Consider the following 25538-nt stretch of genomic DNA (forward strand, 5'->3'; position numbering starts at 1 on the left):
CTTCAGTCTGTTTCTCTTTTCTCTGCACAGATTCCTTGGGGTTTGGCTCTGGCATAAAAAATTAGCACTGGAATTTACTTTGACTGATATGTTTCTTTTGGTCTATTTTTGTTTTACAAGAATAAAAAATATTTTTCTGCTAAGTATTTAGGATTTTTCCCTCTTTCCTCAAGAAACTAAGTAACTAGAGGCCCAGTCCTACAAGATTTCTTGAGTGTCATCCTCACTTAGACATGGTTCCCTGGAGACTAGCAGGAACTTGCGTGAGAGAGGACTGTAAACCGAATCCTGAGAATGGAAATGTAGTTTTTAAACAAGTAAAACCAAAGCATCAATGTGGTTGACATTGCTTCCCACTTTGGATTATGTATTGTATATAATCCAATTTAGACCAGTCAAGGAGGGCAAAAGACTTTTGTGAGCCAAAACACAAAGAAGGAGAGAGCCTAAATCCTGTGAGATTTTGTTTGTATTTCAGAAACTAACCAGAGAGGAAATGCATTTAAAAAAAGCAAATTCCATTACTTCAGAGCTGACCTGCGATTCTTGCAGTCTCCTTACACCCAATCTGCATGTTCCTTCTGGCTTGCACGCTACTGTCTCTGAAGTTCCTGCTACTAATCACTACAATATGGAGTCTCTAGCCTGAATGTTAACATTAAATGTAGTAGATTTCAGCTGTAGCCCTCCTAGCATTAAGAAAATAAAATCCCCACTAAAAGCCATTTTCAGCCTCATATCGGCAGGGACCACAGGGACCACCAGCAACTGTCTTGTACTAAATTTTGAATTCTTGCTTTTGCCTTTCCCACTCTGACATGCATTTTTACAGGGTTTGCAGTCTGGGAGACACCAGAACAGCAAGTCAATCTCCTGTAGGTTGGCATCTGGGCTTCTGCAGTACCGAGCACCTCCTTTGTGGTTCAGAGCTGGTCCTAAGCATTGCCATGAGTCTGTGTGTGGCTGGTGGTGAGACAGATACTATGAATGTATACAGCCATGGAAACTCGAGGACAAGGAAGATCAAGAGACAAGGTGGCTTTTCAAAGATTGTAAGGTGGTAAGACTCTAGTTTTCAGACTTCAAATCTACTGAAAATGTCCCCATCCAGTGCAACCTCTTTAATAGTGAGAGACAACTAGCTTTTAGAGACCTTCACCCTTTGTGATGACTGCCAGTTTATCACAGCCAATTTACCACTTTCCTTCCTCTATCGCCCTTCTGACACTGAAGATTTTCAGCTATCCCATAAAAATCCCTGAGCAGTTCTGGTGATGGATAGGTCAGAGCTAAGGTAGAGGCAGAGGACTGCCTGAGCTCTGGTTCCATCAGATGCCAAAGTGGTACAACATGATGTGACTGAAGACTGGAAGAGGTAATTTTTGCTGTAGCTCTGTGTGGGTACCTGATCTGTTTGCCAGTTTGAAAGGGAAGGGGATGCCCTAGCTCACCCGAATGCTGAGGGTTTGATCCCTGTCTTTGTCGCGGTGGGCATTAGCTGCGGCGCTGAACAGATACATGATACCACACCTTCACAGGTGCAGCTTGCAGTTTACCTGCCAAAAAACTCTTTACTTCAGCAGCAGTCCATGCTATCCTGGCACACAAGTAACATAAGAACACGACTGTGAAGCGGGGCCTTTCCCACTGGCACGGAGTGGGCTTCTCCTCCTCCATCCTCCCCTCCTTTCCTCTTCCTCAGCTGAGGGCAGAAGACAGCGCTTCCCCTTGCGCAGGTCATCAGATAGGCCAGTTGTCTGAGCACTTTGCTATACTTGCTGGAGTACTTATTTAACATAGTGAGATCTGAGAAGCAGGTTGTGCACCTGAAATTTCTCATCTGGGGTATGTCTTAAGAACTATCATATATTCCTCTATAAGGACAATTTCAAACTGAAGACACAGAAAAAATATTAATTAGAGATTGAAATCCAACTTGATATTTCAAATGGAGACGTGCATAGCAAAGAGCTGTTTCTGCACATTTACTTCCTTTTCCCTTCAGTTCCTTTCACTTACCAGTGCAACTGAGACCCTTGGTCTCTCATCAGGTGCTGGCTGCCAAGCCAGTGGGGCTGGGACATCATTGCTCCCACCTGGTATCACTCCTGCTCCAGGCAAAAGCACCAGGAGTGCACAGGATCTCTGCAGAAACCAACAATTTCCTGAGTAATATTGACTTCTTGATGCAGCTTTGGCTTGTCCCTAAAAGATTTCCAGAGCTGACTGCTATGTGGGGCCCAGGGATGATGACTGGGTAAAACTCATGAAGGACACACAGCAGCCCTAGCTTGTTTGAGTATTGTCATAAGTATTTTAAGTAATAATAGGGTTGGGTATAATACATATGATTTAATCACAGGTGCATGAAGCCCAGAAGGGAATACAGGTGCATGCAGCCAGGCATGCAGAATAGGGCGCTCTTCCTGCTCAGAGCTGCAGGACAGGACCTGAGATGGGACAGGGTGCCGTGCAGGCCTGTGATGGCACTAGAGAGGGACACTGGGCACTGCATGGGGACCACATCACTCAGTAGTGGAAGACTTGAGTGGAGCAAGGCTGATGGAGAGCAAGAGGAGAGAAACCAGCCCTCATCAGCTCCCTGCTGGATCACACCTGTCTGTGCATCTCTGTGGTCATGGACAGATGTCCCCTCAGTAGACAGCTGCTCGTTGGAGGCTCTGCTGCTCCTCAACTGTTTCTCCCTGCTCATGGGAAGAGGAACAGCTTGAGGGAGAAAGTTCATGCCCACTCCTGGGAAAAGTAGGTAGGTTGCCTCACACAGAGCTCTCTGGAGTATTGGTTTTGCTCCAGGTTTCAAACCAACCTGTCCACTGGCAGAGCTGTGGGGGGTGCAGCCTCCAGCTGGTGAGCAATGAGGGGCACCTTGGCAGGGCAACATCTTCCCACAGCCTGTACCGGTGCAAGATACCCAAAAGGGAGTCTGAGATAGCTCAATACATCTGTTGAAGAAAGCCAGATGACAGCGTGCATTTAACTGACTTAGTCTCCCTACAGATTTCCCATAAATTTGGCCTCTGTTCATCCAGCTGTTCCTCTGACAGTGTGGAGAAGAGGGCTACAGAGGTATGCAGACCTCAGAGAAGACCTTCTGGAGCCCACTCAGCAGGTGACTGTGCCTTGCCCTTGTGAAGGGCTGGATTTGATGGCCTAGTAGGTCTTCTCTGTCCTGTGACACTTTGATCCTACATGGCCGTGGTTGATGTTCCGTCCTCTTCCCCGCCTGGAGTCTCCAACCGCTCTCCTGCTCTGTCGCCAGTGAGGCTGAGTGTTTCTGCCAAGGCAGCTGCTCCGTATGAGATCTGACACCAAAAGAGGAGGGAATTTTATTCCCCTGAACAGAAAACCCTGTGTAAATTCAGGAGTGCCAGGAAGGAATATTCTTGGCTTGTCTTTCATCTGCACTGTAAATTATGTATCTAGTGAGTGGTGAGCGGTGATAGTGAGTTGCATCCAAATCCTAATCAGCCAGAAGTATGGTCACAACCAATAAACTAATGAACCTCTGCAAAGTCCAGCCTCCCATGAGAGGTCAAAGCTTATTTATGCAGAGTGAGAAAAGATCTCTCTTTCACAGGCCCTGGAACAGCAAAAGCAGGTTATTCACTGGCACTTGCTTTCCCTCTGTGGAGCAGAGGGGAAGAACAATTGACCCCGTCTTCCTTGTTACATGGCACTAGAATATTTGGGGTTAAAATGGAGCAATTTTTTGATGAAGAGTAAATTAGGAAGGTACTCAGCTGTTTGTGAATTTAGGTTTAATTTCATGAGTGATTCCTGTAGGATAAAAAAAAGGGAAGAGTGGGTTTGGGAATAACACAATGTTTTATTCGGTTGCACTATTTGTGAAATGAAACATTTGGTTTCAGAACAATATTTTCAATTTGAAATGTCACCTTTAAAAAAGAATCGTAGAACGGTTTGGGTTGGAAGGGACCTTAAAGATCATCTAGTTCCAACCCACCTGCCATGGGCATGGACACCTTACACTAGACCAGGTTGCTCAAAGCCCCATCCAACCTGACCTTGAACACTTCCAGGGGTGGGGCATCCACAACTTCTCTGGGCAGCCTGTTCCAGTGTTTCACCTCCCTCATTGGGAAAAATTTCTTCCTTCTATCTAATCTAAATGTACCTTCTTTCAGTTTAAAGCCATTAACCCTTGCCCTATCACTACAGGCCCTGCTAAAAATCTTCTCTCCAGTTTTCTTGTAGGCCCACTTCAGGTACTGGAAGGTTGCTATAAAGTGTCCCCAGCACCTTTTCTTCTGCAGGCTGAACAACCCCAACTCTCTCAGCCCGTCCTCATATGAGAGGTGTTCCATCCCTCTGATCATTTTTGTGGTCCTCCTCTGGACTCAATCCAACAGGTCCATGTCCATCTTACGTTGGGGGCCCCAGAGCTGGACACAGTACTCCAGGTGGGATCTCACCAGAGAGGAGCAGAGGGGCAGAATCACTTCCCTCAATCTGTTGGCCACGCTTCTTTGGATGCAGCCAAGTACAAAGACCACCAAGGCTTTGGATGACAAGGAACACACAGTTACGGCATTTGCTATAGTTGGCAAAATGCTGTAACCATTTGATCCCAGCAAATGTGTGCCCGGCCGTACTTGTAGAGCTCTCCTCTGCAGCCCAGCCTTGCTCTCCTTTGCTTATGTAGAAAAAACCTTTGATTTAAATCCCACCTTATTGAAATCAGTAGCAAACCTCCTATTCTGTTCAGAAGTTAAGATGTCACATACATTCCAAAGAGAGAAACCCCTTCCTCTTTATAGTTTGTACTTCATGTTACCTGATCATAGAATCATTAAGGTTGGAAAAGACCTCTAAGATCATCAAGTTCAACTGTTAACCCAATGCCACTGTGCCCACTAAACCATGTCCTGAAGTGCCACATCTACATGTTTTTTGAACACTTCCAGTGATGGTGACTCCACCACCTCCCTGGGCAGCCTGTTCCAATGCTTCACCACTCTCTCAGTAAAGAAAATTTTCCTGACATCTAGTCTAAACCTCCCCTGGCACAACTTGAGGCCATTTCCTCTGGTCCTATCGCTAGTTACTTGGGAGAAGAGACGAACACCCACGTCGCCACAACCCCTTTTCAGGTAGTTGTAGAGAGCGATAAGGTGTCCCCTCAGCCTCCTCTTCTCCAGACTAAACAACCCCAGTTCCCTCAGCCGCTCCTCATAAGACTTGTGCTCCAGACCCCTCACCAGCTTCATCGCCCTTCTTTGGACATTAAAGGATATCCAATGATATTTCACTAATACACTGAAAAAGAATAGGGACTGGGTAAATGATTGTATACCAGCTGTAGCTAGAAGATCAGGTGTGACCGTGGCATGATTAAATAAAGAACCTACATGGTTTGTAACTACCAAATGGAGATATGACTTTTCATACTGAATAATCCATTTGTTGGAAACTGAGTATAGACAAATTCAACTGTCGAAAAAAGTGACATTTTTTAAAAGGGTTGATAAGGAATTACTAACACTGACCTAGGCACATAACGGAGTTTTCTACTCTTTGAGTCTTTAAATAAAAACATCTTAATAAAAGATATACCTTTGTGTATCCAGGGTTTTATTGCTTTCTGAAATGATACTTTGAAATTCTCAGACATGCATACATAGATCAGACTAAATACTAAAGGTGCTTCTTCTTTTAAAACTTGCATTTTTTTTCTAAATAAAAGCACTGCTGCATGTGCAACTCTTTGTATTTCTGATCATTAGAAATTAAGTTAATTATTTTCTTGATTGTCAACCTATGTATTGCATGAGAAAAATGTATAAACGGTTTTCAGATTTTTTTAGTTTACAGAGCTGCCTTATTAGACATTCTGTGAGCATTCTGTGAACACACGGTGCTACAGGTATGGGGAATAATACTGCAGACAGGGTTGAAAAGATAATCCTAGTGACTTTGTACTCTTTCTACATAAATCATCATCAATACTTGCTGGTCATATTCTGTACGGTAATGCCTCATAAAAGTGTTTCTGAATCTTCATTTTGACCCTCTTTGGTCTATAAAATAAACATTTTTGCACACAGAGTATCCTTTTACCTTTTGATATCTGACCTTCCACAATGAAAAACTTAGTAGCATGCTCTTCATGCATTAGGAAACATGATGCTTATCGCACTTCCCTTGCTTCCTTATTTTGCTGGAACTCAGTAAATGGCTCCCTAATTATTTCTTTATGAGTTAAAGCAGATCATTTTCTCTTGTGGGGATGGGTCAGTCTGAAAGCCCAAGCAAGTGAAATCTTGCTCCTTTTGGGACAAAAATGGCTTTCACAAAGAAAATATAACAACAGTAGCATGTTGCCGTTGGCAATATCAAAGTAACCATTTTCTCCAGGTGGAAAGTGAACCTTAAATCAGTAGACATGAAGCATTAAAGAAACTGCTATTTTTTGTGGAAAATCTCATACGTGCAAAAGTTGAATTTTACACTGCTCAACAAAATACCTTGTTGTTTTCTGTCTAGAAGAGGAACCGCTAATAAAGAATCAGTAAAGTTATGAAGCCTGTGGCAAGTGATGGCAAAGGAGCTGCTCATACAGGGGCTGAGATTGCGGGTAAGGGGAGGAAGAACAATTCAGAGGCACCGGTATGAGAATGAAACGAGCAGGCAGGAGGGCGACCTGGTGTGCTCCAGTCCCAGATGAGTTCTCCAGCCTTGTTCTGGGGGACCAAACATGTGAACCTGTGATGTTTGGCTCCCCCTCTTGGAGGGTTATTAGTTGTAAGTGAATAGATTAGAGTGCCCCTTTCCCCCCCTTAATAAAAGCAGATTATTAGAATTTCCTTTCCCTACGTAAATTATACACCTGGAAATAGTTTCAGCTTAAACCAGAGCGTTTTGTCCAGTGATTCAACATAAAGCTATTTCATCCCTCTTTAAACAAATGGACTTCACTCTTGTTTTGCTCTTGCTCTCTCTCTTGGAACTATCTTGCGCTAGTTTCTATGACCTGTTGTTTCACATTATGAATAAATTGGTTTTCTTCACTTTAGTTATCCCCTAATCCCTTTTAGGCATATGATAGTTTTGGAACTTTATACAGTGTCTCTGGTTAATGTACCTCTGAGAAGTTAGATAAGGCTGATCCTTATTTAGCCTGCATTCAGTAGAATTACATTGAGCTATTTTTGGCTGAGTGCCCTTTTAATTTTCCAAGCTCCCAAATGGAGTCATTTAAAGTATAAAAATGTATGAACATCTTTCCTCTGAACTAAATGGCACTCTTTTTCTTGGCTTAATTTCCTTTGGAAGTAAAAGCTATACTATGCTTCACTGGTACCAACAATCAGTAATGCAGTGTAGGTTGCCAGACGTAAAGATTAGATAAGTACTTGAATTTCCAGTAGTGTTTTCATGGAATTATCTATACGCAGCTCATATTCTATTTTGAGAGCCCAGCTCAGCTAGCAACACTAATTATATTTCTCATCTAAAATGAAATTATGTTTGCTAAAATGGAGGGACTTGAAATCTATATGATGTGTATTTGTACTTTCTTAAAACCAGCCTAAGGGTCAATATTGAAGTTGGTCCCGAATGTATTCTAGAACCTGAGAATCCCTTGAAGATGTAACATTTACACTGCACAATTTGCTCTAAACTGCCCAGAATGGAAAAAGTGGCAGGTGGTTCCTCCTAACTGAATTTTCTTTCAAGATGAGCCTATGATCTCAGTTACTCAATACTGGAATAAGAGTGACTTGCAAATAACAATCAATCAATTCTGCTCGAAGAGGTAAACATGTAAGACTGGCCCAGGCTTCCTCATCAGAGCTACTCCTTGAATGCACTGACTCATTTCTGCAGACTGAGGACAAAAATAGCTTTTTACTCCTGTCATTGTGGGAGAGCCAAGACAGCTTGGAGAGATGGGGCTGGAATTGATTTCTCTTCTGCATTATTTATTTTGAATGAAGTGAAAAATCTTCATTTTTAAAAAATATTTCCTGAAATTTACATGTTTCTCAACAAACCTCTATTGCAAGTAGGCAGCTGAATTTTCTCAGTCTTACTCTTCCACTAGGAGGAAGCTGCCTGTACAATTCTATATTTATAAACCCAAACCTATTAATATCTCACTTTTCAACAAAACCAATAGTGGAATTCTCTTTCTGGCCAAGCCAGCTTAGACAACTCTTAAAGAAATATCGGTTTTGGCTCTTTCAGAGAAGCTACGCAGAAAGATCCCCGAGTTCCAGAGCTGAAAAACTCAGCAATCATAATTCATAAAGAAAGTCCTCAGTTATTAATCTTGTTGTGTACTTAGGTGATGGCTAGAGGAGTGCTTACCCAGGAGGAAGGGCAATGAAGATGTCCCGTTGGTAGGGTTCATTTTGCCACCCTGGGAGGTGCAGGAACACGTCAACAAGCAGGGGACTTTGCCACTGTGTCTCATATGCTTTTTAATCCTTCCAGCCAGATCTGCTGTTTGGTCTGCATGTGTGGGAGGCATGAACCTGTTCTGCCCCATCCCCATGGGAGGATCAGGAGCAATGAGAGTGTCAAACAATACCTGTGCCTTCTAGGTCTGTTTTGGCCAGGTGCATTTCACCTCCTCAGGACCAGATGCCTTAGGAATAAGGTATTTTTTTTCTTGCCACTCTTCCCCTACACATTGCCTCTAATCCCTCTCCTCGGTGAATATTTGAAATTTCGGAATTATACAGCAAATCTGTGTAGCTGAGCAGCTCCTGAAGCTGGGAGCACTCCGGGCTGGGGATACCAGTGCAGACTTCACATGGGCTGTGATGAACAGCCGTGGTGTTAACGCATCCAGTGTGTTTTGTGGGGTCTTTTTGTGCCTCGACCTCAGAAGGTTTCAGTGCTCTTCAGAGAGCGTGTTTGTGTAATCAGGAGTGTGTGAGGGTGGGAGGTGAGACTGTGTCTCTTTATATACTACTTATTCATTTTTACCCACTTCCTAAATCCTTCACCAGAGCCTCAAGGGATCATTAGTTTGATATAAAGCTAATAACTTGTGTATCTTTCCAGTATTTAGGTAAGTGGAAAAGAGCCCATTTTCCTAATCTCATTGGCATCTAGATTGTATTTTATGGATTTTATCATATGGAACTAATATTTCAGTACATTTCAAAAAGGCTTTGCTTAATGCAATCCAGCATTGCTGATTATACTGGCCAATTTTTACAACATTATGAAACAATTAAGATGATACATATGCAATATGAATATGGCATAAGTAAAATATGAGCTGAGCAACATGATGGTGAACAGACCTATTTATGGGACAATCTTTGCTGGATACTTGACTGAACAAAGAGGGACAGGGATGAAAGTGCTGAGAAGGTGCTTCTCTGTAAGCCTTGAGGCTCATGTATGTACATTCAAATATGTTCAAATGTGTGCGAGAGATAACAGTGTCCGAAGGTCCTTATCAGAGATATCTCTTTTGCTAAGCCTTGCCGAACTCCTACAGACAACCCACAGGAGTGCAGGACTTCTGTCCTTCCAGCTCCATCTGTGAGCCTGAGGCCAATGTGAAAGCCATAAATACTGCTCAGAAAATTTGGTAGGCATTACACTGTTGGATCTATGGAAGAACAGGAGTTTGCCAGGCTGCAGGCACGGAGGCATGAGAAGGGATCTGCCCTGGGAACCTTTCTGGGGGTGGTGGAGAGCAAGGTGGCCTGCAAGACGAGGGCGATGTTGCTGGGAATGAGATAACCTCTCACCCAAACCAGGCTGGGCAGGGTCCTCCGAGCAGTATGCTGGGTTTCAGTGCCGGGGTGGCAGTGAGGAGAGAAACACAGACGTACATGCACACAGCCAGACCCTTTTTTTGCACCCCCCACTCTTTCACGCAAACATGGGCAGAGAGTTTCCAACTAAAGCTGTGGAAAGGGCTTTTCCCAGGTGGTTTACTTACTAAGTGGCAAGGCAGCAGTTTGCCTGCTTTTCATCCCCTGATGGGTTTGGTGGGCACTCCTCCCCGCGCTAAGGGCAGTGGCAGGTTAGGTTCCCCAGTTCGGCAAACACAGCACGTTAGCCCAGTATCAGACACTTTTGCAGGGCCAAAGATGGAAAATACTGGGGTCAGGGAAAGAACAGGTATAGACAATGTGTCTGCTGGTAAATGATTTGAATAAAAGCTGACGAGCAATCTTGTGTGTGTGCTCTACGCAACAGTTTTAGCATTGCAGGAACCTGTTGTCCCCTGCATGGTGCCTGGCAAGAGTTTAGCACTGATGGTCTCACGGCCACCGACTGCCACTGCGCTCCTGAAGGCACTAACGATGCATGTAAACACTAACTCTGCTGCTTCTATTTCTGCAGCCTTGCAGCAGTCACACGCATCAAAATCCTACTGCAGTCTCTCCCCCTCTTCACCTTTATTGCCCCGGGATCTTGTGGGACTCCGAAAGTCTCTCACTTCATTTTCCTTTAAACAGATTACTTCTGGACATTCAGCTGTGGGAGGGGAATGGGATTCTGGCAACTTTAATGAAGTCCAAGGGTATTTAGGTTCAAGTGATGACAAATGAATGTAATTAATATATTAAAGTATGAGTCTGTAAGTACTCCCACCCTCAGAGTAGTTTTGCTTGTTTTTAAATAGTTTCAAAACTTAATTCATTATGTGATCTGAGGGGATGTCGAGCCAATTTCCACTTGGATTCACGTCCTAGAGGACTGTAAGGAACGTGTTATTCTGCCTAGCACCAGGGATAATGCGTGCTTCTCAAACCAAATTCATGTGAATTGCTTTCAAGTAGCCGTGCTCTAGCAAGCAGCTGGTTGGACTAAAAGCTCCAGAGAAGGCATCTTTGAAGTCTCAGGCACACATGCAGTCAGATCTGTCCCAGCTCTTCCCAGTGGTCACTGCTTTCACTCAGATGCAGTCTTTGGTTTGAAAATACTTGCTTGCTGGCACCACCACACATGGCAAAAGCCATAATTCTTGCCCTAGGTTAATAGCCTCTTCTTTCAGAAAGATGATCCACCCCACTGGCCTCCTGTAGTTGAGTACCTGATCAAAAATATTGAAGGTATTACTACTTCCTAGTCCCAAACTCAGTCCCAGTGGCTGTATTCAAAACTCTGGCAGAATTCTCAAAATTAATGAGGACTTGGATTTCACTTCAGGTGCTTTCAGGGTTTTTTTCTTTGACCTTTCGGATCAGTTGATCTTTGGTCTTTATTGATCTTTATTGATCTTTATTGTTTACTCCATTGGTTGACACGTTTACCACCATAAGACACAATGTGTTTGGATTGCACAAGATCTTTTGCTGATGGAGAGCTGACATACATACACGTCTTTTACCTTTCTGGGTTTGTCTTTTATTTCCTGGGTCCCAGGTTATTCAAGGCACATGATTCAGAGGGTGAGTCAGAGCAGGAGTCTTATCAAGACAGTGTGAATTGCCCTTGACTGCCTCTGTCTCCAGAGATAACTTACAGAGATTACGCCAGGTGGCATCCCACACTGATGCAGTAGCAGTAGTAGTAGTGTTGTCATCCACAGGATAGGAAAATTCTCCTGATGACCTTGAAAATTATGGCACAGCAGAGTGATATTTGTTAATATATCTGTAGACAATATTATATTTCTGGGTAGAGAGAGGCACTAAACTATTAACCACTCAGTGCATGAGTCCAAACCCAGGAAGGATGACTATTTAATGAAAACAACACTCTTTAAAAGAGGCTTATGTTTTTTTAAAACATGTGCCATGCTAAGCATGTATGCCATCTTGACTTATTCTTTTGTTTGGAACTGTTCAACTGGATTGCATTTGCACATAAAATTTGAAAATGCAAACTGGAATAGATGGAGCAAGTATTTTAATTAGGGCTTATTAAAGTATATAGAGTGCAAAGCACAAACAGCCAATAGTTGTGCATGCAGTTCACATGGTCAACTTAGTTCAAAAGTTAAAAGTCATCCAAAATTTTCATGCATCATACTATATGTTGTGTGCAAATACTCTTTGTATTATGAGTGCTTTATACCACACAAAGCTAACCAGATCCCATCTCTGCTTCAATTAAAAGTCTGAAAACGCCCCCCCCTAAATAGCTACAGTGATTTCAGTAAGGAAATCAACATTGCAAAAAGCGGTCCTATATCTCTCTAGTCACTTGTAAAAATAGCGATTTTGCATTTTCCCACGAGAATTAAAATCTCAAGTTCTGAGGTGTGCACTTATGGTCTAATAAAAAATTTACTTGGCCTTGTAACAAAAATGGAAATAATAAAAGCGTGCAATTTCTGAAATGTGACTTTGTACCATTCTAAATATTTCATTATTATTTTTTATCCAGAAAGAAATATTGGAAGGCATTTATAGTTGAGACAGCAGGTGTCTTCATAAACTCTTGGAGTCAGCTGAAATATATAGTCTGGGTACAGGACAGATTCTGTTTCTAATTACAAGAAAATTATCTATAACTTCAGCTTGGAAAGGGCTGAATAAGACTATCCCCCTCCTCCCGAGCCCGATTGTGCCTGCTTGCCGCAATACACCTTCTATGTGACATGAGTGGGCAGTGACCACACCGCTGCACAGCCTCTCCCTCACCTCACAGCTGGTTGTGGCTCAGCAAGTTACAACTACATTTAAATGGTTGTACTTGATATTAAATTAGTACTTTCTGATTTGCATCAGCGATCTAATCTTGGGATCTTTTCTTCAATATAAGGCAGGCAATGAAGGGGTATTTGCTATGCCTACTGCAGTTGAATAGATGTGGCAGCTGCCTATAGGACACGTAATATGCCAAATCCTGTTTTTATATACTCATATCTTTCAAAATATTAACCTCTCAATTGACATTTACTGTCATTTTTTCTTGCCTTTTGGGTTTTGGATTTTTTGCAGTTGCTGTTAAACCCAAGCTTTTGATTCCCCAGCGGCTGGGACAGGCACACTCTTCCCTTTGCAGAAATACTCAAACTCCCGTCTGAAATTAAAATGGCTAGTACTTGAAATTTAGTTTAGCTCAGGCAAAAACTGAAACAAGAAAAAAGTGTAAAAGCCATGGAGTTTTCTCTTAGCAGGGCTAATGAGGCAACTGCCAAGGTTCTTGCATAATGTAACGAAGGCCTGCCCAGCTGGAGATGGACCCACAGCCTGGAGATCCCGAAGCTTTTCACTGACTTCAGCAGGGCTGGGATCAGCCCTTCTTTGGCAGCACTGCTATTTCTTCTCCCGCTCAGGCTTTGCTTCTGGGGCAATTTATCAACGAAGGCTCAGGCTCACATTGTGCCACACGGAAATTTTGGTTCATGCATTGACATGAATTTAGCTGTAGTAGAGAAGGAAAAGTAAGACCTGCCTTCCCATCCTCCCAAAGTACATCATCCTCCAGGCAACGGGGCCAACCGCCCTGCTTACTCAGATGACTATATAAGCTGCCACGTTGCTGATTTGGCAGTTTCTCCTACTTTCTCTGTTTCCCTTTGCTTCAGAGAAGGGCAGTGGACAGTTTGGTCTCTTGACTTGTCCTTGTCCAAGGAGGTGGACATCTCCCCAGATGCCCAAATTCTCCAGGGAAATACCTATCTGCAATTATATTCAAGCCCTCCAGGACAAATGTCAAATTTGTGTGAGTTTATGACATTGTCCTTGAATGTTTCCCTCTTGTCCTTTTCAGACACATAGCAAACTGTTTCCTAAATGAACTCTAAGCCAGGACACGAGCCTCCCTCATTCATTTGTACGCTGCTGGCTTCATGCAAACAGCACTAGCTCTGCGGTTTTGTGAAATGGACTCATTTATCACTGAATGTGATGGTGATGATACCACCACCCTTCACTTATGTCGGATGCCTCACAGCTGTCTGATCAGATAGGTTTCTCGTTCCTCTGGCAAGGCTACATGAAAGGCACAACACGAAAGATGAAATGTCAATTTTATATAATGGGTGAAAACAATGAGTAGCAGATTAAACTAGCTTTCTGGTAAATGGTGCCATTACTTTCCAGTAAATAATGTCATGAATTACTTGATGAATAACATAAGTAGTGAGATAAAGAAGATACTCATTAAATGATGGAAAATTAGGCAGCTTTATAAACTCAAATATGCCTTCAGTTTTCTTTCCACTATGATCTGGTCCTTGAAATATTTACCAACAGGTCATTTTAGCTAGGCTAACTAATGAAATCTGCATATGAGTTTAAGCTGAATTCAGTGTGCAGTAATAGTAATGTTTAATCAGCGTTGTTTCTAGTTTTACATGAATGTGAGATGGTACAAGGGTTGCAGCTCCTTCCAAGCAGCCCACCCAAAAGACCTTGGGCACCGCCCGCACCCCACAGACCCTCCTGAGAGCCTTCCTCACTGCTTGCATCACATCCCTTTTAAGCAATCATTTCCATTTCTGGTTGCAAGTCAAAAGCATCTCCCCTGCTAGCAAATAAGTAGAGAAAGGTTCTTTGCAGAGGTAGGAGCTTTTCTGTGGTTTTGCTTCCAAGGGGAAATTACAGCTGGCATGGCTGCTAGCCAGTACAACAACAGGAACAAGTCTCTTCTGCAGTGGAAAGGAATTACTAAAAAGAGGAAATATTCTTTCCAACCTAAAATACTCAATTCTGTTGTCTTTACAGAAGTAGAGAAGCCAAAATCAGTGGGGACTCTTGCATGAAGAACAAGAGGAAATATAACCTGGTCAAGTAATAAAACGTATTTAAAGTAATTGTCTTTCAAATAACTCCTCAGCAGAGCTCAAAAAATCCTAGAGAGCATTTGTGACCATTGCTAGTGGTATGAACAGAAGAAAGAGGCTCTGGAAAGCACTTCTAGCAGGCATAGTGGAGGATTATAAACGTAGCCTTTCAAAGCTGAACTTCATAAACTGAGAAAGGAATTATAACTAGTAGTTGCCAGTGACCTTCAGGAGAGTCAGTTCTCTCCACCAAGGTCCCTTCCAGTTCCGTCCCTGCACTTAAAGCCACTTTGCTTAAATGTGATTTAGCCTTTTTTTTGCTTTCATAAACACTTGTGCCGAAGGGTTTCTGTTGGCACAGATACGCAGGGAATGGTTGTTGTGGATGTGCATGTGTGTGCTCCTGCGTGCAGGTACTCACAGGGAGGGCTCTGTGTGCCAGGCTGCATCCTCTCCTCTTCGTTTTGACGTTTCGGTCACCCAGGTGGAGAGCAGAAAAGGGCAGTTGCATGTTACTGAGGAAGATGGCAACTTACCCTGGAAAAATAAACCAGCAAACAGTCAAGTGGTTGCAGCTGCACCTCTGCCATGAGAAATGGAGGTGGCAACTTGGTGGCATCTGACTTGCACAGTGTGGGTGTGTTATCTCTGGTACACCCATGAGCAAAGATTTTGACAAAGCTGGTCACGGATGTGCTTATGCAAACTGAGTATCATGAAGTCCTATGCCCACCTCTTGACCACCCCACCCCTGCCCAAGCTCCTCCGCACCCTCACACGGCAACCCAGCCCTACAATGACGTCTCCTTCTCAAGTCTTTGACCAGTGAACACCAGCCAGCAGTCAAAACCTGCTAATGAATAATCCCTGCCAGAACAAAGAGCTTTGTTCCCTGGGCAAACGGTGCTGGAGAACCTGATGAGACTCCCTCTCCTCCCCTATTAGGCAGGGCTGCAAATCAGCTGAAGATGTTAATCTGACAAACAAATATTTATAGAGTATCATTGACCGTTGCAGCCCAAGGTCGCTGTGGAACAAAACAACACAGTAAATTTTTATAAACATCTTTTGCTTGTGTCGTCTTCTTTAGATATTACAACACATTCGCTTTCTAAATTGTTTGCAAGGAGGGCAAGGAATGAACCACAAAAATACACTTTTTGCAATTATAATTAATCTCCAATGTAGCCAGAGGAAGTATATTTACAGATATATTTTCATCCAAACTGGCATCCTTTAATATTTCCATCTTTTTCCATCTTGCATGAATAACCAAACACAGATCACAGAAAGAAGGGAATCTGCTATTATTCATTTCTTCTTTCTGGCTGCAGTAGGGACCTCGGTTTATTGTTTGTTTTGGAATATGTAATAGCTTTTCTTCGTTACATGTCTGTTTGCTGGCTTCTGCCTCCTCAGGACATGTTACCCTCAGCTGATGCACAGAGGGTTTGACTGCTGGGAGAGCACTCGCCAGGATCTCTTTTTGAATCATCTGGACATCTATACCTAGAACCACTCTCCTGCTTTTCTTGCTGGCACTTGCAGTGTGTGGGGGAATGTGACTCAGTCCATCACCCAAACACCATGTGGTGACCGTAAGTGGGGCAGGACGTTTTTCCAGCTCCTCAGCAAAGCCCTTGCATTGCTGACACAGATTTGGCAACTGCCACCTGTTTTTCTGTGCCTTTCACCCAAACAATTTACTTTCAGCAAATAATTTAATTCTCACTATCTGCATTTACACTCGCTTATCCTGCCCAGAAGTCGAAGCTACGACAGCCCTTTGGGACATACGCTGTAATGCTTGAGAGCAGGACACTCTTTTTCAGTCTGTGCAGCAGGCAGCTGGTCTTCTTGCTCCATATGGGAAAATCAAGACTTTCAGGCTTGGTCTTAACAGAATCACAGAATCACACAAAATCATTAAGATTGGAAAAGACCTTCAAGATCATCAAGTCCAACCGTCAACCCAACACCACCATGCCCACTAAACCATGTCCTGAAGCGCCACGACCACACATTTTTTGAACACTTCCAGTGATGGTGACTCCACCACCTCCCTGGGCAGCCTGTTCCAATGCTTGACCACTTTCTCAGTGAAGAAATTTTTCCTAATATCCAATCTAAACCTCCTCTGGCACAACTTGAGGCCATTTCCTCTCGTCCTATTGCTAGTTACTTGGGACAAGAGACGAACACCCACCTCACCTTTCAGGTAGTTGTAGAGGTTGATGAGGTCTCCCCTCAGCCTCCTCTTCTCCAGACTAAACAACCCCAGTTCCCTCAGCTGGTCCTTATGGGACTTCTGCTCCAGACCCCTCACCAGCTTTTTTGCCCTTCTCTGGACACGCTCAAGCACCTCAACATCCTTCTTGTAGTGAGAGGCCCAAAGCTGAACACAGGATTCGAGGTGTGGCCTCACCAGTGCCGAGTACAGGGGCACAATCACTTCCCTACTCCTGCTGGCCACACTATTGCTGATACAGGCCAGGATGCTGTTGGCTGCCTTCTAACTATCTCAAAGAGTAAAATCTGGTGTAAGCCAGACTTGGCTCATTTGACAGATGTCCCAAGAGTGATTGATTGTGCCTGTCTCAGACAGCTACTTGAGGATGGCACAAGTCTCTCCGTGGAGGTACCTGTCTCTTTTTAGTGCCCAGTTTAGATTACATGACTACCTCCTAGATGGGTAAAAGTGGGTGAAATGACTCCTGCCTCTCATGGCTTGCTCACAGTTGGATGTGTGTGCCAAAGGTGGGCATGACATCAGGACAGCCCAGGTCTGGGTCAGTGGCTCAAGAGACAGACCGCTGTATTCCAGTTCATCAATCATTCTGCAGAGAGGTGCACCCTCGAGCTTCCTGAGGAAAACGTGAGCTGTGACTGTCACACTACAAAAAGGAACTTGCAAAGTCAGTAAGTAGGGGAACTTGCAAAGTCAGGCTTACCCAAGTAAGTCTGACTTTTGTTACTTATTCTATTCAGACATTTTTAAATACTAAATACTAAATTCTCCACTTGACATTTTCTCTCAATTACCCTAAATTGTTAAAACTATAAAAGAAAAGTCTCCACCAATCTGGAAACAATAAATCTCAATGCTGGAACACTAATCGGGTTTCCAAACACCCTCCTAAATAGCACTTAATTTGAATTATGGATACTAGCTGCAGCTGTGTTCAAATACGAACGACAAACATGGTTCTGTCACACCAGGACGTGACAGCGGCTTCACACTTTTATCGTTGAACCGAGGGGTCATTTCTAACCACCGTGCTAGCAGAAATCCACCACTGTCAGCCCCGCTTGGAAATGCCATCGAGACATAGTCTGCAACAGTGCTTGACATGAAAAAAAAGCGTGGTGTCCTGGTTGTGGCCATTGCAAATTGTTTCCCATGACCAAGGCCTGATCTGCTTTGGTTTCCATTCTCATTGCCCCTGAAACACTGGAATTTCCTAGCCACCCGGCACAAGATTTACCCCAATACAGTCAAACTGCATCTGCTTGAGGGTGCAGCCAGTAACTCTGTGAATTGTCAGCTGTGCAGCAGGTCTGCAGTACCCTTGGCTGTGCAAAATGTGCCGTACACAGTAGAATGTAATATATTCTAAGTAAGTTCACATCTATTCATACATGTATGCCGTTCAAAGTATGTCAATGGAAAACAGTCAAGGCACATCTTTGATGTTACTTCTATTCTTTTATGTATTCTGAAACCAGGTTCAGAATGACATTTTATATGGACTCACTCTTGCTGCACCCCTCAGGGTTTTTAAAGGTTGCTTTCTTGTTCAGGTCATTCAAAAAACAAAGGAAAGAGTATCTTTCCTAAACCAAAAAAATAAATCAAAAATTAAACATTCCCAACAGCCTATCCTTAAATTCTGTATGCTAAATATTGAAAAACAGCCCTCCTTCCACAACTCCAGTGTCTTCACAGCTCTCTAAATGAAAGGAAAAAAAAAAAACCCAACACAAACTCAAACCAATGTTCATTATTCTCTTCTGTGCTGGTGCTGCCCAGTCTGGCTCAGACCGAGGAACCTCTAGCTCAGATTACAGTAAGCCCTCTCGGCATATCACCAGATCATTTCTGAACTGTAAACAAGAACCCAAAAATACACTTATGGTGCAGCTGTGCTTGTGGCCAAGCTTCAATGTGCTATTACTTTAATTTGACTCTTATAAGCATGAACAGATTCACATCTTCAGGCAGGAAAGCACCCCATCCGTGGTTTCTGTGCTGTTGATTTGTATGCATGCCTCTGACTCTCGCTGTGACTGCCACAGCCAAAAGGAGAACCAGATCTCCATTTCACTCAGCCTTGCATAAATAAAAATATCATTAAGCACTATTTAAAATATGTTACATTTAACAGATCGGCATGAAATCTCTCACAATTTATTGCACTTGGCAATATTAATAAATGTGGTCTATATTCTATAAATCAGGAACATGTTTGCTGGAGGTGTGTGCACTTGAAATCACTTCTACCCAGAATTCTGCCCTTATTTCCATTAGGAAGTGTTTTCTCCTGTTTTACTGGATACATGTCTATGGGAGGGATTACAAGATATATTTTAGTCAAACAATATATTTTCTTTCCTCCCACCAGATGGGAAGTGCTTTTACCTCATTGAAAATATCATCTTGTATTGATTATCGATCACAATAAATACATTATAAGGGCTTGAACTGGTTCCTTTACTTTAAAAAGAGAATTCAGAAGGCAGAACAATGGATACAATTAAATATTGCAAAATGCTTTGCTGTTTTACTGTGAAAAGTCTTTGGGTTAAGTCAGTAGTGTCATCCTCTTTAAACCCTACATGCAATAAATTGTTACTAATTTTTTTACATTTTCTAATTTAAGAGGTACGTTTTAAAGAGCTGTCACAAACCACAGAGCTTTATACATTCCAGATGTGCTGGTAGGTGCAGAGCAGCGTGTCGGTCTATGACCCACTGATGTCCCAGATAAGGCATTTGTGTGATAGAGATCTACCCTACAAAAGGCTGTGGAAGCTACTGTTTTCCACCTCTGCGTAATGCTACAGCTCGTACATACAAATCAACAAAAGGAGGGAGCAGGCAAGTCATGGCTTTTTATCCAGGTATTTGGAGTCTAACCTTTCTACACCTTCTCTGAGAACCTCTTAAGCCCGCCAGACACAATATCCTTGTAACAGTGAATCTGAGCCACCAAAAGCCCAAATCAGTCCTGGGGCATACTTTGCCCTTCAAGGAAGAGACGGAAACAGACATGACTACGAAGGCAGCAGGATCTCCTGGGATACAGGAACCTTTGGTTCAGACAGCAAAATGGGACCAGAGGAGAGTGGATCCACTGGAATACATCCATTGGCTACAGCCACCTTTGGAGAAGACATTATCATTAACCCTCACACATAATTCAGCATAGAACCACTGCGGGGCTTGTGCAAAGCTGGTGGAAGATCTGTTTTAAATGCAATGTAAAATTCAGGGGGTGATCCTCAGACTCCCTTCCTGGAATAACCTGCAGCTCACTGGAAGTGCATTTCTCTCCTCTAATCCTGAGGCTCTGCCTCTTGTTGCTCCCACCCAGGCCAGCCCGTCAACGCCGCCTTTGTACATCCAGAGTAGTTAGAAGTACAGAGTAGAAAGTTCGAGTTATATAGCAAAACTTACGAATCACAGAATCACAGGTTTCACTACCTACCTTGGCCTTTCTGTTATGTATTAACATTCTTACCCCCTCTTCTTCATTGATAACGCTGCAAATGCGATATGATGGATCTGTTGTCAGGAGGTTGTCATTTGTTTCAGTTTCATATTTCTCAGCTGAAAAAATGCTGGAGATCGGATTATGTACTCACAAACACATGCCCTTCTCCCTCCTTGCTTCTTTATAGCAAGGCTGACTTTGACCAGCTGACCTCAAGTCAGCAGAAACTTTGCATGTGTTCTTATTTAGATTTCAAAAGGTTTTTTTATTATTCTTCCCTTGCATTCTCTTCTGTATCTCACTTTCAAACAGTGAACAACACAAATAAAGCATTCCTAATTGACCTGGTTTATTTTAATAATCATCACTACAAAGAAGCATAAAGACCATTAATTATTCTAAAAAAATATATTTTTGTCATATCTACTTTTCTTGGACTTGAAAAAGATGGTCATATATCACCTTTCTACTGTATCGCATCCTATATTTGCAGTAAGCATTGCCTGGTTTCAAAACAGTCTTTTTAATCAACATTCTTTAATCTCAGATATGCACTTGTCCTCTCAAGAGTCATGTTTTGTCTTTGCAAAAGCATCATGAGCATCACCACTGGGGTGTGTTTACTCACCTCACCCTGAACTCACACTGCTTCATGTTTGCAGTAGTGGATGGCATTTGGACCCATGATTTACTTCATGTGAAAATGTTGGCATAAATCATGTTGTCAGAGTGGAAAACGAGTAAAAAAGTAGCACTAGGAATTCACTGACTTGTGAAAAAGGCTGGAGGAAAGGTAGATGGTTTTAATAGTTACTAACTTCTGAAGTTAAGTGGAGCTTGACTGAGGGAAATGTTGGGTCCAGGAAGTATGTCCACAGTGATATATGTGGCTGTATGGACGGACTGGACATTCTTCCCAGATAAACTTTCTTCCCAGATAAACTTTCTTGATATTAATGACCACATTTTTAGCATTAAATGACTATTCCATCCAGATTTGGGACAAAATCCAAGAATTTTGTTACAATGAGGTATGTATTTAAGTGGCATCTTGACCTGAGGCCAGAATTAAGGGGCTCCTTTGACACAGCTCTGTGCAGTTGGGGGAGAAAGAACTCGCCTCTGCCACTCTCCCCAGGAAACACACCGTCACCCATCCACAAACACTCCCAGCTCCTCTTCCAGGAGCTCCTTGCTGAAACGTACCATGTGCTATAGTAGATAAAGGCAAGAATTTCAGGGATTTTTTTCAAATGATTGAAGAAGTTGCATCATCGCTAATACATCATCTCTAACACAGCGCGCTCTGCCAAGGAAAATCCCACACAGTCACATAAAGGCAACAAGCAAAGCAGCAGACATGAGCAAACCCAAAATTCCTGAATGCCTGCGTTAGACGGCTACTGTTGCCTGCAACACAGGCTCTACATGAAAGGCCCTGTATGCTGATCCATACATTATTTAGACATCTAAGCTGCTTACCCACAAATCTTCAAGGCTAGGCGGTACAGAACCCAGGCTGCCTGGGGAGAAGAGAAACCGCAGGCAGCAAAGCCAGACCCCTGGCCCTTGCCACAGTGTGCTCAGTTTACAGATAGAAAGGGAACTTGGGAAACCTCTTGAAGGTGTGTTTTCATATAGGTGGGAAGTGATGCAGGTTTACTTAATAGAAGAGTATTCTACAAAAGAAAGGCACTTTCAGAGTTTGGATCTGGTGCTATATGTTTGATAACCATTGTCACAGTCCATATCTGAAACCATCAAAGTCACCAAGGGTAAAAATGGTCTGGTGATCTAGGACAACATTTAGAGAGTTCATCCAACAAGTGGGAGCCCAAGGTCTAATTTCCTCTGCAGCTGGAGGAAGCTAAGGTTCAGACCTCATCCTTCTTGCAGGGAAGGCTGGGTCATGGGATGGCAGGCGTGCACTATCTCACATACCAGGACCACGCTGCTGGTCAGGAGAGGACTTGTACATCTGCTGCAGAGAGGGAGCAAGCAAGAGCAACTCCTTGGCCTCTTCTGCTGGGTGTTCAGCCTTGGGGTTCTCTGCTTCCAATGCAACTGCCATAGTTGATGTGTTTGTGTAGAGCAATACTGAGAAACAGGTCTGGGAGAAGTGCTAGAGGGGCCAAGGCTAGTCTGACCAGCAAGAGTGCCCTATGCAATGCACAGTGAAGTGCTCACTGCTCGGTGTCACAGCTCCCACAGGACACAGTTGGAAACCCCAGACAAACACGTGTGCACACAGAGACTGCCCTCCTGTGTTGACTCAGGAGCCTGGAAAGGCCTTCCAGAGGGGATGTACTCCAGTCCAAGACTGCAACACAGGAAGAAATACATACCTTTGTCATCCTGATGGATGTTGGTTTGGCATATCCTTAAATCTCCCCCAGATTCTGACATTCTGTAGCCATCCCAAGTAATCTGTTACACGGCTTCACTGTCTTGCTGACAGAAATATTTTGTTCTTCTCTCTAACCAAAACCTTTCTTGCTGCAATTTAAGTCCATTACTTCTTGTCCCAACCACAACAGACAGAAAAAAGGAATTATTCCCTTGTGGTCAATGGAAGCCTTTTTTATCTTTGATATTTTCTGTCATATTTTAGTCTCAAGTTTTCCTCCTTCAGGGTAAGTAACTCCAACTTACTGAGTCTTCCTTCTCTGTCCTGTTTTCCAGACCCGATCATTCTCCAGCTGAAGAGTTTCTAGTTGATTCACATCTACCTTGAAGCACGACACAGCAATGGGTGGCAGCAGTCCAGCAGAGGCTTTGCCGAAGCTGAGAGGAGCAGAAAGAGGACTTAGTCTGGTAGTAAGTCTGGTAAAGGCAGGCTGGTAATGGTGGTCACCATTCATACACCTGGATGCAGCACTGGTTCGTCGCAACATCTCAGTGCACACACACAGTGTGTGATCCACTAGCAAGGAGCCTGGGATCCCCTACAGCCCAAGGTCCTTTCCTGCAGAAGAGACTGTCAAGCCAGTTGCTCCCCAGAGGCGTTTCAGCAGTTGGTTGGTCTTATCTCATGAAAGCATCTTATAATGCTACCTGTTTAAAGCATCTTAAAATACTACGTTTGATAGCATCCTACTTTTTTCAGACTAAATCTCCAGTCCTGGAATGCTACTCCTGTCCTCCAGTGTACATGAAGTCCCTCCAAGTTATGTGACAGCATATTTAAAAAACATTTAAGCGCAGACCAATCTTACTAGTGCACGCCAGTAAGGAGGAGACCACACACCACACACTGCAGTTGTTCCGACGTGCTCACTTGAGTCCAAGAGATGGAGGCTCTCCATCTCCCCAGTAGCACCTTTCTGGAGCCACAGTGCTGGTATATCATCCTCCCGCCAGAAACCGCAAACAAAACTCCAGTGCAATGGTTACCCTGGTTCACTCCTCACTTAAAGTAAAATCCTCTTTAAGAAAAAGTGTATGCTTTTGCTTTTTCACGTTTCCATTACAAACATTAGGTCGGGGAATTCAAGTCAGGAGAAGAAGAATTAAAAATTTGCTCTTTTTGCTCTCTGTGGACAGTGTATTCAGTATGTCCAAAAACTATAGGAAAAAAAAAAATCTGAAGCAGTGTAGGAGCAGCTCTGCTTTGCATGGTGGGTATGAGACAGTAGGAGCTTCTCACAAGAAAACACAAAAATCACACAAAATACACATTATCTCTGAAGTCAGAAAGCTCCAGACTATGCAGTAACATAACATATATCTAGTAATTTAATGAGAAAAATATTAACTAAAATCTTTCTGACATTTGCTTTTTGCCTCTTATTTGTCTTCTTAAGTTGAGAAGACTGATGAAGCTGTTACCTAAGATTTACACTATGCGATTGCGATTAATTAAGCTTCTTTGTTTAAGCTCTAGAGTATCTTTCCATGTTCAGTTCTTCAGAAATTTGTGTCCAGCACTCAAAGCTTGCAAGCTAGACATACTTCAAATCAGGACTAGGAGGAATTGCTGAGGGTTCACCAGGAGCACCCAGTGGAGGTTTTCTATAGTATGAACTATGCTGTTAGGCAACCAAATCATCTGAATCTCAAATTTGGATTTTTTCCCATAACACAAGACAGGAGCAGTCTTTTGACTCTTGTCATTACTATTTTGAAGAACAGAACTAACACAAGTGAGGGACCTGGTATAACTAGGAGCAGAATCATTATCATATTATCTTTTTATTGACAGCAAAGAGAAATTTTGTTTCATTTCCTAGTGAAAAAAAAATCTAAATTCAAATTTTTATTTCTTTACTTTTGCATTTTGAATTTCAAATAACTTCAACAATGAAAGTTATTTTCCTGTTCTTTCTATTCTGCTCCAGTTAATTAGGTAGTTATTGCCCATTATTCCAGAACTTTAAAAACTAACCTTTCATAAGATTTTACTACATCATTTCAGTACCTCACAATACCAAAATGTTTTTAACTTCTGCTTTGTGACATAATGACTTTCAAGTGCTTCTTCAGGAAATTACTGAAATTGTTTCACAATTTTATTAAGAGAAATAGATAGGGAGAAATAAGAAATGCCTGAACATTACAGTTAGTTAGAATACAGGCTAAAATAACCCTTTTAATCCCTAAATAAATTGCTTCATGACCAAGAAATATATTTTTAGTATAGCATCTGAGTTTGCATTCATATTATAAATATACAGTTCTGATTCAAGCCTTATGACAGCATACCCAGGCATTCAGATGTTCACATGTATAATGAAAATTAGAAAATATTAAGCTATTTTTCTTCACCTTTGTGTTTATGTGAGTATGTGCAATCAGGTATTAGCAGCAACATCTTGGGCAGAGCTGATTCCAGTACTGTCTTTCTACTTAGCTCACCAGAACTTGCAGGTGCATATGACATCCTCTAGGTCTTAACCTAACCTGGTGCATTGCTTCCTTCCAGACTGTTGCACAACGGTTGTCTCTTCGGGAAGACTTCTCTACATTGCTTTCAGATGGGTATACTCTGGGACTACTGATGTTAGTCTGCTTCATAAAACCCTTCAGTCTGAAGAGATTTAGTACATCTCAGTACTTTAAAGTACGTTAAGATTACTGAAAGGACAAAAGCATCAAGGGCATAAGGTACAAGCCCTAAAAACCATCTCCCA

This window comes from Phaethon aethereus (genome assembly GCF_964289735.1).
Source record: "Phaethon aethereus genome assembly, chromosome: 2".
In the NCBI taxonomy this organism is placed as follows: Eukaryota; Metazoa; Chordata; class Aves; order Phaethontiformes; family Phaethontidae; genus Phaethon; species Phaethon aethereus.